The sequence below is a fragment of the Ahaetulla prasina genome, chromosome 12, assembly GCF_028640845.1.
Source record: "Ahaetulla prasina isolate Xishuangbanna chromosome 12, ASM2864084v1, whole genome shotgun sequence".
NCBI lineage: Eukaryota > Metazoa > Chordata > Lepidosauria > Squamata > Colubridae > Ahaetulla > Ahaetulla prasina.
The window spans coordinates 3,347,501-3,354,621 of record NC_080550.1 but is presented as its reverse complement, the minus strand read 5'-3'; the positions used below and the strand labels follow the sequence as shown (position 1 = coordinate 3,354,621).

At 44.4% G+C, this 7,121-nt stretch overlaps 1 long non-coding RNA gene across 1 annotated transcript in view; it reads right to left on the bottom strand.

Moving 5' to 3' along the window:
- Nucleotides 1-994: 994 nt before the first annotated feature.
- The window catches only part of LOC131184239 (uncharacterized), an 8,644-nt gene continuing 2,517 nt past the window's right edge, over nucleotides 995-7,121 (bottom strand). Inside the window, exons 2-3 of the long non-coding RNA XR_009151938.1 lie at nucleotides 2,273-2,344; nucleotides 995-1,176 (exon numbers count right to left, since the gene is read on the bottom strand). This is a non-coding gene — a long non-coding RNA (uncharacterized LOC131184239). The remainder of the gene's footprint in view (nucleotides 1,177-2,272; nucleotides 2,345-7,121) is intronic.

The window sequence follows — 7,121 nt, the reverse complement described above, 5'->3', positions numbered from 1 at the left end:
GTCCTGCCCTCAGGTGCTTTGGAGAAGAGCTTGTCTCCCTTTTCTTGAGCACACCCAACCTCAGAGGTTGTCTTCTCTTTGGGATAAAATGCAGAGATTCTTATACTAACCTTCTTGAGCTCTGGAAGGAAAAGATGGACTATGAACTTCTAGTCCAATAGAAGCACGAAACCCTATACCATTTCAGACAAATGGTTGTCCAATCTTTTTTGAAAAATATTCCTCTAGAATTTTCACCCAATGATCAGTGTAGGACTAGGTTGGTTGAGGAATTCTGGGAGTTGAAATCCACAAGTCTTAAAAGTTGTCAAGTTTGGGAAACCCCTGATCTACCTGCCTAATCATCATCTCTTTTTAATGACCCCATAATCCCTTGTGGGGTGGAGTCAGGGCAACTGAATGGAGCTGAGTGTTTGCTTAGTGGCCGGATGCCCTTCCTGTCGCCAATGCGGAGTTTTGTTCAGCATATATATTCTCAGTGTGCCCAGAGAGAGAAATAGCTGCCTCTACCTAGGATCGAACTCCCAGCCTCTTGATTGTGAGGTGAGAGCGCTACCTCTAGGCCACCCCACCACCTGGTTTCCCTGCCTAATAAACTCATCAAATTAACTAGCAGAAGAGGTGATACTCAAACTCAAATCCCTGGCAAAGACAAACTGAACTCCAAATCTGGGAAAAAACCAAAAAACCAAAAACAAAGGTGCAGACCATGCTGATAAAAAAGATTTGGGAATGGTGGATAGGAAATTAGAACTCTTAAATTTAAGCCACAGGGGAAGAAAACAGCTAATTGGTTGGAAATCAAAGCAAGCCAAGGTTTCTACTTTGTTTAAAGAAGGGACCCAAATCCAGATGCAGCTGGACATTAGTGGAAGAAGAATCTTTATTTGAGACTAGAAAACTACAGGCCTGGTGTTTTTTTTTTGGTTTTAAATTAGGAGTCCCCGTCCGTCCCGCCGAGAAGAATTCATTAAGAGAATTAAGGGAGCCGGAAGCCCTTATGAAAAGATCTATTTCTGTGGACAGTTTTCAGCTTTTTGGTCTCCTTAGCTAAAATAAAACTCAAGATTCAGTTTGGGAGAATGGTATCAAGCTCACAGCTGCTATTTCAAACACGTTCCTTGACATAGTGTATTGCCTTCTCTTTCCTCTGTACTTCTCCAAGGGCAGCCACAGCTAGAGAGAGAAAATCTGAGGTTTGAATCAAAACATAATGCCAAGGTCTTTTTTGCAGTGTCAAAAAAAAAAAAAAAAAAAAAGCCAGAACAGTACCCGTGATTCTGTCTCTCATTAGACAGCCCCAGGAATTTATCAATTATCTTTAAACAGGTTCACCTCTGGCGTTTTATTACCTGACTAGGTCATATTATCAGTGTGAGACTGTGGTTTGCTCCTGTTTATCTTCAGTAGCTTGCTCTGTCTGTGTTTGTGAAGGTGTGACTTTCTCCTTAAAGGTAAAGGTTCCCCTTGCACATATGTGCTAGTTGTTCCCGACTCTAGGGGGCGGTGCTCATCTCTGTTTCTAAACCGAAGAGCCAGTGCTGTCCGAAGACGTCTCTGTGGTCATGTGGCCGGCATAACTCAATGCCAAAGGCGCACAGAATGCTGTTACCTTCCCACCAAAGGTGGCCCCTGTTTTTCTACTTGCATTTTTTATGTGCTTTCGAACAATTGGCAGAAAGTGGGACAAGTAATGGGAGCTCACCCCGTTATGTGGCACTAGGGATTCGAACCGCTGAACTTACGACCTTTCTGATCAACAAACTCAGCATTTTAGCCACTGAGCCACCGCATCCCTGACTTTCTCCTTATAGTTCCTTAATTCTTTAATAGCTGGAATATTCCTTGAATCAAGGAACTACCAAGGAGCAAACCACACCCTCACCAGTACAGCCAGAGCAAACCATTTGTATATTAACAGAGAGCAAACCCCTCTCCCTTCTAGCCCTGATGCTGTTGCTCAGTTGGGTCATGAAATGTCTGCAAGGAGACAACTGAGCTCAGAGAGCACCAAGGACCCCACAGTCCTTTTTCTCCTCCCCTTTCCCCTCTCCTCCTCCTCTTTTCTCCATCTCCTCTTCTCCACAGACTTCACTCTCTTCTAGCCCTGATGATGTTACCTAGTTGGGTCATGAAACTTCTTCAAGAAAACAGCCAAGTTCAGAGAACACCAAATACTCCATAGCTCAACCCCACACTACAAATATTCTCTTCCGTTAGTACACAAGATAATTTGTGAACTGGTTAGCATCTTTCAGTTTTGAATCCTCACCTTGGAGATATTTCTTCCAGCAGAGGGAGCTCAGTAACAATCCACTTTTGAAGCTGTCATCACTCAGAAACTCTGCATTGCATAAATATTTGGGGAAAAATAATGTGTTTAATTTCTAACAGAGCTCTGCGGTCCAAATGAGTTTAGAATGTTTTCCGTATGCCCTGGATTAAATCCTCCCTTCAGATGCTAATGAAAACACGAGATTTGCTTCAACTGAACTTGTGTAAATCCCTTTGGTTTGTAAAACACAGTTTATGGCAAACTGGGTTTGCTTGTTACTGTTTCATCTCAATATTCCCATGAGGACCTCAAAAACAGCAAGAGTCCCTCTCATTTTATTCTCACAAAAACAAGCCAATGGCTGTGTTTCCACTTACCCCGGATAGATTTTTACACTTTAGAAAACATGGTTTTAACTTTTTGCAGTTTAGCATATTAAGGGAATTCAGACATTTTGACTAATGGTTTAAGGCACTGTGTGAAGCCGGAACATGGGGTTAAGTATGTTCTGCGCATGGAATCTATAAAATTGGCTGAGCAGGAAAAAAAAAAGATGATTGATGGAGAGTCGCTTTATGATCTCAGTAATCAAGAAGGAATTTTGAACCCAGGTCTCCTTAGGTTGACTATACACTCTTCTTATCTACTCATCCTTGCTAAGATTCAGTCCAGAAATGCTTTGGCCACCTGTGAAACCATTCATTGTTTGCATCTCTATCAGAATGCTTCTAAACTAGCTGGAGGCTCAACCCTTGGGCTGATATCAAAGATGTAGCTTCGATGGTTAAAGAGTGGGGTGGAGGAGTGGGGACACCCAGTTTTAAGCCTTGGAACCCTCAGTCATGGAAACCCCCATGTGGGACTTTGGGTCCATCACTCATAGAATAGAATAGAATAGAGTAGAGTAGAGTAGAGTAGAGTAGAACAGAACAGAACAGAACAGAACAGAACAGAACAGAACAGAACAGAATAGAATAGAATAACAGAGTTGAAAGGGACTTGGGAGGTCTTCTAATTAAAGCCCCTGCTTAGACAGGAAACCCTACACCACTTCAAACAAATGGTTATCCAACATGTTCTTAAAAACTTCCAGTGTTGGAGCATTCACAACTTCTGGAGGCAAGCTGTTCCACTGATTAATCCTTCTCACTGTCAGGAAATTTCTCCTTAGTTCTAGGTTGCTTCTCTCCTTGATTAGTTTCCACCCATTGCTTCTTGTCCTGCCTTCAGGTGCTTTGGAGAATAGCTTGGCTCCCTCTTCTTGAGCACACGCAACCTCAGAGGTTGTCTGTCTTTGGGATAAAATGCAGAGAGATTCTTATACTAACCTTATTGAGCTCTGGAAGAAAAAGATAGACTATGGACTGACCCATTAAGTCAATCATTGCAGTCAAGGAACAATTGAGAAGGCTGGTTCTTCTCCACTCCCCAGAGGCACATGATGTAGCTGGAAGTCTTTATGGTGGATCAGAAAACAAGCCATGACACAGTTCATTTTGCGGTGACCTCCTTATTATCCGCAGCTTTCTCAAGGCAGTGCCCTGAATGGCATTGCCAGTTGATTGACGCTTCCCTACACAAAAGCTGAGGTCACTGTGAGAGCACCCCAAGGAGGGGCAACACCAAATGGACATCTCCATCATCTCGGGTGATGAGAAAAGCTGAACTCTGCTCTGCAGCTTTGAGGCCAAGCTGCCTTGGCAGTTCATAACCTTGAATGACAAAGACTTTTGAGTTGGGTTTAAGTAGACAAAAGAGCCAGAAACTGGTCTTGAAGGCCCCCAACGCTTGGATGGATGAAGACTGTGGGGTGAAGAATCACTTAACATTTTGTTTCTGGTGCCAACTGGAAAATTCTTTTCATAAATGAAAATCCACACACCCTTGGGAAGAGCTCGTCCTTCTGCTACTCAACTTTCTGCTCACAGATTGAGTGAAACTTGATGGGGCCAGGGTGCTAATGGATTTTTTTCTTATTTCTAAGGAAGGGACTTGATGGTGGCTTTAATTCAGAGCAGCCCTTTGGCTCCAAATCTCCCCAAATGCAAAAAAAAAAAAAAAAAGAACTACGCTGTTAGTCTCTTCTTAAAAAAAAAAAAGTATGCAGGCCACACGTCTTCTGTTCTTCCAGTGTGCAGCTGTTAGTGCACCGTACCATGTGGTCCTTGGCACAACTGTAGGAAACACAACAGGAATGCGTTTTGTGCAGACTCTCTGTCTCCTTAGACTTCATGAAATGTGTTGCAGGATTGGATTTAAGGTCCCTGCCAAGCCACTGTATATAACAATGCAACCGGATGGATGAATTTACCAACAATGGCATGAAATCTCAACGCCGTGTAAAACACAACTCCAGCAAGCTTTCATTTTGGGCTTCCTAGGAACTAATACGATCTTGCCTATCCATACTGTTGGAGATAATATATAGTACGGTTGGACTTTCACAGGTGGTATTTAGCCAGTTTGTACCAGTATGGATTAACCGGTAGCGGCGACTGCAGGTGGCTGCCCACCCACCCACCCTGGCATAATGCCGCCCTAAGTAGCACATTTTTGAGGCCGGGCACATGCACAGAAGGCACCCATGTGAGCAAAGCGCCTGCACAGAAGGCCGGGCGCAGGCGCAAAGCACGTGCGTGCGTGCCGTAAACCGGTGGTAAGAATATGTGAAATCCACCACAGGGTACCTTGTTTCTCAATTGCTTTGAAACTCATTCAGTTTGACACAAAAATTTAGTCCTGGTACTCATTGTTTGTTTAGTACTCAAAGCACAAACTAGAACTTGTCGTTGTTGGCTGCCTTGTGACTCATTACATTATTCCTTATGGGAAAACATTGTTTGGTACTCATCATTTTTGGGACTCAGAACCAATTAACGGTGAGTATGTACAGAGGTACCACTGTAGTAACCACTGATACGTGTTTGCCTCTACTTTATCTGCAGTACACCAATTAGGACAATCACTGGATGGTGCCTGGTTGTCCAAATCAGATCTCTCTCTGAAGGATCCAAGTCTCACAACTTTTTCACATGTGTTGTATGCGCTTAAAATGGGTCCCGATTACTTTACAGCGGGGGTGAAATCGACTTACCTTCCTTACCGGCTCGGAAGGGTACACGCCACATGTCCGCGCTCACTTCACTCACATGCATGACCATGTCACATGTGTGCGCAGACCTTCTGCACATGCGCAAAACCTTCTGCGCATGCGCAGAAGGTAAAAAACACATTACTTCCTGGTTAAAACTAGGAAGTAATGACACCCTGGCAGCGGGTGTTACTGGTGGTTCAGTGATCGCTACTGGATCGCTGAACCACCGGCCATGATCGCTACTGGATTGTGAGATCCGGTCAGAACCTGGAGCATTTCACCCCTGCTTTAGAGCAGGGGTCTCCAACCTTGGCAACTTTAAGACTTGTGGACTTTAACTCCCAGAATTCCTCAGCCAGCTTTGCTGAAACTCGGAGGACAAAGTACTACTGACGAAAGGAAGATATAAAAATAATACATCATCGGGGCTGTCAAATGGCTACTTCTGCAAAAGATGACCTATCTCCAGAAATTAATTAAGGAGCTTCGATAATGCCATCCATGCAATGCATTCCTTTGTTTATCTATTTCATTATATTTGTTACGAATTGGCCACCAACTCCAGTGTCATATAGAATCCAAAGCAGCTAAAAACACAAAAACAAACCAATAACAAAAAGAAACAGCTTGGCCTCAAAATGGAACAATAATAATTGTTACTGTATAGGTATATGCCAACTAACCGGAGGTGGTATTCTGCCAGATTTGGGTTCTGGGTGAAGCGCGATGCCGTTTTATTTAGCCATGTTTTTGAGGCTGGGTGCATGGAAAAGAAGGTGTGTGCGCCAGCGGTGAAATGTAAAAATTGTTACTACCGGTTCCGTGGGCATGGCTTGTGGAGGATGGGGTGTAATGTGACAGGGTGGGTGTAGCCATTTTTTTTTTACTTTTAAAAGCATTTTTTCTACAACCTTTTCAGCCAAGAGGTTGTAAAAAAATGCTTTTAAAAGCCTCTGACAATCCCAGCTGAGCCGTGCGATCATCAGAGGCTTTTTTTTTTACTTTTAAAAGCATTTTTTCTGCTGAAGAAAAAATGCTTTTAAAAGTAAAAAAAAAACACCCCTCTGATGATTGCGCAGCTCAGCTGGGCATGCGGGGAGAAGCAGGGATTTTTGCTATCGGTTCTCCGAACCACCCACCGCCATCGCTACCAGATCGGGAGATCCGGTCCAAACTGGGAGCATTTCACCCCTGGTGCACACAAAGTGAGTGTACACATATGGGGCAAACAGGTGGCAAGATTTTTTGAACCCCACCACTGCCACTAACCCTTCCAAACCCAGGTGCGGGAACAGAGCAAGGTCTTAAGAACCTTCCAGAGAATGGACACCATCTGTATCTCCAGGGAGATGCTATTCCAGAGGATGGAGGCTGTGACAAAGAAAATCCACTTCCTTGGTCGCTCAAGATGACAGCCTTTAATTGAAGGGAGCATCCTGTTCTTCCCAAACATATCAAGCCAACAGAAACAAACTGTGTTGTGATCTGCCAGCAGCCTGCCGACCTGGCAACAGAGTTGAACAGCGATGAAGCTGAGGAAGAGCATGGGCCAGACCTGGAGGCTGGGGAAGGCCTGGATGAGGGCTCTGCGTCGGAGGCTGAGGTGGGGACAGGGCCATCGGAGAGTGAGGTGCGGACTCCGGAGCCTCCAGATACTGACAGTAGTGAGGCAGAGGAACAGGAGGAGCCTGTTCCTAATGCATGCATGAGAAGAGCTGCCAGAAGGCAAGAGCAGCTCAAGCAAAGAGGAAG